The following is a 10238-nucleotide window of genomic DNA, read 5'->3' as shown; positions in this document are numbered from 1 at the left end:
CTACAATAGTATTTTTTTTTTTGCCAAATCAATTAGTATTGAATGTTTCTATAAAGGCAATGTTCTTGTTCGATTGTTTTTCTGGGTTGTAACATCTAACTCTAATCCCTATACGCATTGTTTAGATGGTTAAATTTCAACTTTAAAAGTTCTCTTAAAATACTGAAAAATTGAATTGTTTTATTTTAATGGCTGTCATTTGATTATAATGCTGGGCGGGAGGATTTGGATTCTTTGAAGTGATAAAGAATGAGTTTATTTTAGCAAACTTATTAGGGAAATACTCATTCCATTTCAAAATTCAAAAATTCCCTTAATGGTGTCCTCGAATGGGTCATTCCATTTCAAAATTAAAAAAATCCCTTAATGGTGTCCTAGAATGGGTCATGGAATGAATATTCGAATGCACTTAAGTATTTGTATTTTGGTCGGTTATTCTATATTTGTCAATCGTTTTTGGAAATGCATTTTAATATATTTTCTCGGTTGAATTCAAAGATACATCTCAGTAAAATTCCATGCACTAATTTAGGATGTTTTTATTGATCGAGTTGATTTATTTAACAACTCGATGATGATTTTGAAGATGCAAGCGGGAAATTGAATAAAACACCACATTGCATGTTCTTCTTCCTTATGATCAAACAAAAATTTACTCTCAAAATTCTTAATTTTTTTTCTCCATTCTCAATCAATTTTTCAATACAAAAATATCAGTTTTGTATTTTATCACATCAAATGGAGTAAAAGACATTGAAATTTAAGGTAAAGTTCATCATTTCATCCCTCATTTTTTGTATAAATATGATTTTTGAGCTGAAAAAAAAAATGTTGAGTTTGGATATGCATCTGCGGACGAAGTTTCATGTGTTCCGGAGATGCATTTCTGAATTCGTTTGATACTTTGAATTTTTAATCTATTTTTATATTATGATTGATATTAGATATTGTGCACCATGATATGTTTCTCAAAGCTATTGCGGGGATGCATGTTAAGCTGGATGAAGCGAAGGATGATGTTAAATCGAATGAAGTGAATGATGATGTTAAAATATGTGTTAGAGCGATTGTTGTCGAAGTAGATGTTTATGAACAATTTACAAATAAACAAGAATATATTGTTCGTGAATATATGCAACAATGGGTCCACGTAGAGGCTGGGAAATTAGGATTTGACGTTGTAATTAGGAGGTTTGACAATGGTTCTAATAGAAGACAAACATTTGTAGTAATGAGTTGCGAAAGAAGTGGCACGTACCAACCACCGATTTGAAAGTTTAAACATGATAACACCAGATCGAGAAAATGTGAGTGTCCATCCGCTTAAATTGCACATATACTATAAGACGAATAATACATGGAAATTTAATGCGATTTTTGATATACATAATCATGTCTTGTGTTACAAGCTAACCGATCATCGCATTTAGGCATGGAAACAGGGCGAGACGGGGTCAGTTTTTACCCCCTTAAACCCAAAACAAAATGCCCAAGCAATCCTCATTCCCTGCTCCAACTCATATAAAATGGAGAATTAAAATCCAAACCCGTCACAAACTGGTTTGTGTATCACCGTCCCACCACCATCCATTTAGTGAAATCAATTTTTTAATAGAAATATTTATTTTTTCTAAAATTAAATTACATTACAAATAATAAAATAAAACAATCGAAAAAAATTTGATTCATACATTTCAAATATTTTAAATAATAAATATCAAAACAAAATATTAAAACATTAATCACATATTTATTATTCTAAATTATCAAACTAAATAATAAAATACATAATGAATTAAATAAGGTGGATTTTGGATGGGTACTAGTGTTCCATTACCCGACTCGTCCCTGTATTTTGTAATCTGTAAAAATACAAACCTAATCGAAGCGGGTACGGGTTATGTTGCACGCCTAATCGCATTGTATGCAATCTTATTTCGGAGGTTAAGAAACTTGTTTCGGACATGACATTAAACATGGTGGCGCCGAAAAACATACTTGCAACTTTGAAACGGAAAATACCTCAAAATATTTTAAATATCAAGCAAATATCCAATGTGTACGCGCAAAACAACAAGGCGGTAAGAGGTCTAAGATATGTAATGCAACAACTGTTGAAGCTTTGAAGAGATGACCAATATGTTTCTAGATTTGCTCGATCACGTAGAGGAAAATCATACCCTTGTTTTCCAACAACTTCTAAATGAGTTGCAGGCGCATAAAGAATCATACATATCACTATACAGGAAAAAAACATTTTGATGAAATTCATAATGATCTTGTTCCTTATGTTAGCCGTCTGACACCAATGTCAAAATGAAGGCGCTTCCCTGAAATGAGTCATCTCATAGCAAGTGAATAGAATAAGGTGTGTATTGATCAGACAATACATGGTTTTTTAGAAACATTTTTTCCACTTCAAAGTGGTCCACCTCAAAATCCATCCAAACACATTATATGTATTGAGTGACTATCTAAATCAATACATTTTGTTCAAGTTTATTTGAAATTGAGGTATCCTATACCAAATACATCACCAGTGTGGACCACTGATTCCACATAAGAAGTTCATACTTTGCAGGATAACTTCTTGGTTAGGATGGAAGAGTTTACCAAATTGGGCGAGATGTAAAGAGAATCAAATCAGAAAAGGTCAAAGAAGGAACCACCAATAGATATAGTTTTAGGTGGTGACAAATGTTTTGATTCATTTTAGTTTTTATCTAACAATGTAACTCATTTTTTGTATGTAATATTTTCAATGATGTAATCTCGATAAAATTTGAGACATACGTAATGTATATTCAACATTAATGTTATAGAATTTGGGGGTAATTTTTAGAAACTTTATCTATTTCAAAATTTGACCCTACATATATGCTAGTTCTGTATGAACAATGCTCTGTGGGGTGATTCCGGATAAGCATCTCAGCACATGCCTAATTTTAATTGTAAAACCAACTAAGCAGGGGATTTTACGAATTTGCATCTCCGTAAACACCTTTATTTTGTAAAAAATAGGGCGTGTCCGAATATTCATATCCAAAATATGTCTTAATGACGAGATATTCTTTCTAAGGTCCAAATTGATCTAAAACTTGTATAAGTAGGGGGATTTCATCCAATGTTCTTTATAAAAATACAACACACCAGAATGAATACAAAATCCCATCTTGCATTTGTGTATTTTAATGATGCAAAGCCCCCACTTAAATTTAGGGTCTCCGAGGACATACCACTCGTCGATATGAAATCCAATTTGGATACTCTCCTATGATATTTATAAAATCAAAGAGTTTCCAAACTCGAGTATCATTCATCTTTGATTGACAACGAAGGGAAAACATGGTTCACCAAGCTTGAACTGAAGACAGTTGAAGATTTAAAGTTTATGTGGAGTACATTTTACCGTTACTCATTAAAGGGTCCGATTGAAGTGTATGCGGTCATGCGACGATTGCAAAATCGACCGAAGATGTTTTAAGGATGTTACAATTTCTTGAACAACTCATTTGTAATGAAATGTAATGTTACATTTATGTTAGTGATTATCTATGTAATGTTAAGTATTTTGATATTAATTTGTGTTGTTTTTCTAACATTTTGTAATTGTTTATTGTTTGACTATTTCTGGCTTGACCTAACAGAGTATATTCTGGAGATGCATATATGGACTCACCCTAATGATAATATATAGATGCATCTCTGGACTAAAATTTGGCAAAATAAACGTGGCTCATCGATTTGTGTTGATGAGTGTGTAAATAGGATGCGTCCGTAGATGTATCTCCAGATTCTAGGGGCAATTGTAATTTTTTACTATGGCAGGTAAGCATTCCATGGGGTGAAGAGATTACTCCCCAAATTATTATCATGTTTTTTAAGAAAAAGAATATGTTAATACTTTAATGGAAATACAATACATGCAAGTAGACAAAAAGGAATTGTTCATTGCACCCCACCATTACTTACTTGTCCGTGAATTTTTGAAATTACTCTTAAAATTTTGAAATTGGAATTCAAAAGCATCCTAAACACAACAAACCAAATCTCAAAGTCACGTGAAATGCAAGTAAAAAATAAGTAAAGAGATTGAAATTTGGATTCACCCTAATCACAACAAATTCAATCCCAGAACCGCGCCAAATACAAGTAAGAAATAAGTATGAAGGTTGAAATTCAGATACTCTCATTTAACTGTGTATGGGCAGTCTTTCCCTCTCCATCCATTACATTTGAAATAACTTCTTAACTTCTCTCAAGAATAGAACAAAGCTCGCTAATCCGAATCCAACATTTTCAACCTTGCTCTCAATATCTACTTTTGTTCATTCAAACCAAGCACTTCATCAACTTCTACTCCTTTCTATTCAAACTAACCACATTCATCTCTCACATTTAGTTTCTCATTTCTTTGATTTTATGATTTTTGATGCTTGTAACTCCATAAATAGCTTAATAGATTGTAGTTAAACTACATTAGGTTACATCCAATAGAAATGCAATTCCTAATTATACTTGATATGAATTTGAGACACATGAGAGTGATGGTTGATTTTTGGTATGGTTTCTGCTCTCTACGTATAATTCAGATTTCAAAATCTGGCCCTCAATATGAATAACAAAATTCAGACTTCTCTGTTTGTCACTCATTTATTAATTGAGTTTGCTTATCCACAATTTACACTTCTTTGATTATGATACACTTTTTCGTGTTTGATTATAGAAAAATGATTGATGAACAACAACGATACTTACATGGTCAACTTCCTAACATGATTTAGTGCATCGAGAGAGAGCTAAATCGACACAAGTTATTGGATAATCATCTCATGCTAGTGAGGGGTCCTATTCATGTTATCATGTATCCCTGGCTCATAACAAAGCACTCAATGCTCCCGTTCATGCTCTTTTATATGCAAATGATCCACATCATGTAGCGAAACTTGATGCTATTACATCTGATGGTTTTTTGGTAGGCCCTAAAGACATTTCACTACTTCCTCTATATGCATACCATGTTGCTAGGCATATGTGGGAGGGAAAGGTAATATAAATGTTTGTTTACTCATTTAAACACCCGTTTTATACTAATTTAAATGTCTAATGTTGATGTATTTTTTTGTAGTACTGTGAGACCTTAAAATGTATAAATCACGGCAAAAAGATATCAAAGCTTTCACAACCAAATGAGCCTTGGTTTAGGGACATATTGGAGCTACATGTCATGAAGGAATTTTGTATGAGAGGATATAATTATATTGGCCATGGTCTATTGCCTATATTTGTTGAGAGATGGTATGCAAATACATCATCATTTCATCTTCCAATCGGTGAGATGACTATCACCTTTGATCATGTATCGTTCCTTTTACATCTTCCAATCACATAAAGATTGTTGGATCACTCTAGAATTAGTAAACCTGAGGCACTCGGTCTGATGGTGACATAATTATAAGCTAATTTAAGTAAAACCCAAAGTGAGATAGAAGACATAAGAGTATGTCATACTAGATTTTCATTTCTGTCAAAAAATCATATTAACAACCTGAATGCAATTGTGTATGATGCGAGTGATGATGCACATGCTTCTTATCATAAAGTATGTGCATTAAGGACATACTTCCTATTTTTGGTTGACACAAGCATATCTACGGATAAAAGTGTAACCTATGTCAACGTTGTCTACATTAAATACTTCATGGAGTTGGAGAGGATTAACAAGTACAATTTGGAGGCCTCTTCTTTAGCTTACCTCTACTCCAAGTTAAATGAAGGTATTGTATGAAAGACCAGACAAATGACAAGAAACAACTGTCTATTTTGGGAAATTTATTTACACCCTTACTAATATTAGTTCATAATACTTGTGCTACACCTCTAAGTATATTTCATCTGAACCATTTTCAGGCATGAATCCTCCATCATTTTCCACGTATTGCCGAATAGGACTATGTTGAAGACTACACTGGGAATTTTCAAAATTTATGCTCGATTATCCCACATAGGGGTAATCGGGCGAATGAGCCGTCCCGAGATGATATTGATCGTATCCTGGTAGATAATATTTGTTTCAGACTGTACGCTGAACACCGCCAGACAAGACCATTAAAGGTGGCATCCCAATACTTCAGATGGATTGGTTGTGGCTCTCGACTTATATGCCCATATCAACCTGAATGAGTACTGCAGTAGTTCATATATTAGTATGTTATACATAGGGATCCCACAGTTTCTTCTGCTCCTACCATTGTCCTATGCAGAGATATTAATGCAATACTTGAAGACTGCCATGAGCATCTGATGCCAGAGGAAGTATAAAGTGTGAAAACTCCTCATCCATGGAGTACAATATACACTTACTTCTAATGGTTTTATAGAGTGTACTATCCGTACATGACACCAGATCCAGAAGGAGATACCCTAGGCTAACTCATCAGGAGTTACTAGAAGAGGAACAGGCAAGGGCGACCCATACCGTGGATATATTACCTATATATCACCTCATTGTTGAAGTTGGAAGAAATTCCATTTCTAGATGAGAGTTTCAGGAAGACACTCTTGAGAGGCTCACTTTGGATGTAATATTATTAGAGGCATGATTTACACTACAACATATGTGGCAGAGGAAGAATTGAGGCGTTACATATACCTAATAGTTGTATTTCTATTTTTATTTTGATGTAAACATTTTGAATGGTTGAGGTATTTATGACCGATGTTTTCTTTACGATTGAGTTATGAAAATTTGTTCTTAGTTATGAGTGACTTAAGTGTATGGTTTATTATGTGAGAAAACAACTAGTACATATGAAGAATCTGTTATGAATGACTTTGTGTGGTGTGTGTATATATATATATATATATATATATATATATATATATATATATATATATATATATATATATATATATATATATATATATATATATATATATATATATATATATGCTTGATATGTGTGTGTGTGTGTATATATATATATATATATATATATATATATATATTATATATATAATATATATATATATATATATATATATATATATATATATATATATATATATATATATATATATATATATATATATATATATATATATATATATATATATATATATATATATATATATATATATATATATATATATATATATATATATATATATATATATATATATGCTTGATAGTCACCTCCATGTTCATAGAAAATCCATTATGAGATGTAGTAGTGGTAAACTTAGTTAACTCATAACAAAACAAATGTAGTGGTACTAATGGACATAAACAAAGTTCCCAAGTGTTCTATTATGATTCATAATAATTTCTAGAGATTCATAATACTACCCAACGATTTGTCTAGATTTTGAAATATGGATTCACCCTTTTGTTACAAAAGACACACCCAAACAATACTTACAATTTGTTCCGGGGGTTTGTCTGGTTTGAAATCCGAATTTACCTATTTGTTATCACATACAACACACACACACACACACACACACACACACAAGAAATACATGTAATTTTGTTCTTTGACAGGATGCCTTCTAAGATTGAAATCCAGATTCCAATATGGTGTATCCATATATTGAACTCAATATATGCTTTTTAATTGGATGAGGGTGCATTTTCGATGAAAAGATCTTTTGATTTGTTGTATTGTGGTGCATATGGATTTCAAAATCTGGACAGTGACAAAAGACATTTTTGGATTTCCATAAGGTTTGAAAGTACTACATAGGGTGTAATGGACAACCACCAAATAAAAATAGGACAAAGATGGCTCACACCAACCCCAATCCTAAACTAACACAAAACACCCTCAATCGACCTGCCATGTAAATAGACCAACCCCTCCCCCTTATCGACAATTACAAATGAAAACCCACAAAATTAATAACACATTGATACCAAACAAACCCGCCTAAAGAACACACACAAAAGTCCCAGAAATATATAAAAAAGGGACTTCAGACCTAGCCCAAAAAAATAACAAATACTACTACAAAATTAGAAGGATAATGTAACAAAAATAACAAGAACCATAAGAGATAATACTAGTCGATGTTAAGCACTAAGTAAATGCTAAAATATTCAAAATAACTTGAGAAAAAAGGTTTCTCATTGCACCCCTAGTAATTCTCTTAAACTCTATGTAAATATTAAAATAACCCTTTCTACCGTCGCTAGTTTGAAATTCGTACGTATCACAATACAACAAATCTCTTCATAAGAAACCCATCCAATGCAAGCAAGAATACGCATGGATTACAACATCTAGATACACCCTTCAAAAAATGAACTTTGAACACACTTGTTAGAATCCAAACAATCACGAATTCTGCCCAATCCTATGTTAAACCGTTACAATCATGATCGTAATATATTTTTTCCTTAAACCCTCCCAAAATATCTTGCATTTGTATTCAAGATTTTAGCTTGCAAGAAAAACACTATTGCTTTTCGACAACAAAAGACTCAAAATCCTCTCAAATATAGCTAATGCACATGTCTTTCGTTGATGATCATTGAAATAATCTGTTTTTTCCTATATCATGAATATCATCTGGAAATTTCAATCTGGACATTGAAAGGATTTGTCCAAATATTAAACTGAAAATACGTTGAATGGTGGTTGAAAATTTCTTATTTTCTTATTGGTTGTTGTTATGGTGCACCCCAATGTTGTCATTAAAGCTAATGCATCAAAGGATGATGATTCAAAACATTCCCAACTAGGTGTTGTACACATTGATGTTAGATTTTTTTTACCAATAAACATGAGTTTACTTTACGTGAAAATATACTTCATTGGATCTGTATGGAACTTGTCAAATTAGGTTTTGGTATTGATATATGAAGTTCGAATTCTGGTTCTGATAGAAGACATGCATTTGTTACGATGTGATGCAAAAGAAGTGATGAGTATAAATAACATATTCAAAAACTAAAACATTATGACACCAAAACAAGAAAATGTGGATGTCCTTTTAAGTAGCGTGGGTACCACAAATAGAATAATACATGGACCTTTATTATGATTTGTGATATACATAATCATGGATTGTGTCAAAAGTTAGTTGGTCATTCGATTGTCCATCGTATGAACTCAGAAGATTGGTCTAGATTGCTTCAAGTGTGAGAACACAGAAAATAGATAGATCCAAGTGTGGTTGTACACTTAGAAGAACATACGATATTCATTTTTCATGTTTAATTTCCAAGAAGATACAATTTGATAGACCTATTTGTACGTATGAGGTTTACACGCACTGGAAAAGGATTTCGTTTAATTTCCAAGTTGCAAAACATGGGTGTAATTGGATTTCAATCTCCAAACACTCCCATGAGACATTTGTATATCTATTTTCATATAAGTTTGCAAAACGAGGTGTATCTAGATTTCAATCTTCATCACACCCATGAGATAACATTTGTTTGACTATTTTGATACAAGTTGCAAAACAAGGGTGTATTTGAATTCCAATCTATGTGCACATCCCTGAGATAACATTTGTATGTTAATTTTCATACAATTTACAAAATTGGGTGTGTAGAGATTTTAATCTCCTCACACACCCATGAGGCAACATTTGTATGTCTATTTTCATAGAAGTTAGAAAACAGGATATGTTAGGATCTCAATCACTGTACACCCCTGAGACAAAATTACTTTGTAGATAGTATTACCTTGATTAATATATGCATCATTCATAATACGTATAAATACTACTTAGGAGTTGTAAAACATACTTCTCAATCATTCATAATGAATTCACATAAAATACAATTGTGACACATTTCAAACACATATTGTTTAACATGCAAGGGCGACCCATGCCGTGGATGTATTACCTATATATCACCTCATTGTTGAAGTTGGAAGAAATTTCTAGATGAGAGTTTCAGGAAGACACTCTTGAGAGGCTCACTTTGGATGTAATATTATTAGAGGCATGATTTACACTGCAGTATATGTGGCAGAGGAAGAATTAAGGCGTTAGATATACCTTATAGTTGTATTTTTATTTTTATTTTGATGTAAACATTTTGAATGGTTGAGGTATTTATGACCGATGTTTTCTTTACGATTGAGTTATGAAAATTTGTTCTTAGTTATGAGTGACTTATGTGTCTGGTTTGTTATGTGAGAAAACAACTAGTACATATGAAGAATCTGTTATGAATGACTTAGTGTGTGTGTGTGTATATATATATATATATATATATATAT

This window comes from Lathyrus oleraceus, chromosome 6 (genome assembly GCF_024323335.1).
Source record: "Lathyrus oleraceus cultivar Zhongwan6 chromosome 6, CAAS_Psat_ZW6_1.0, whole genome shotgun sequence".
Lineage (NCBI taxonomy): Eukaryota > Viridiplantae > Streptophyta > Magnoliopsida > Fabales > Fabaceae > Lathyrus > Lathyrus oleraceus.
This window is presented reverse-complemented; position numbering follows the sequence as displayed.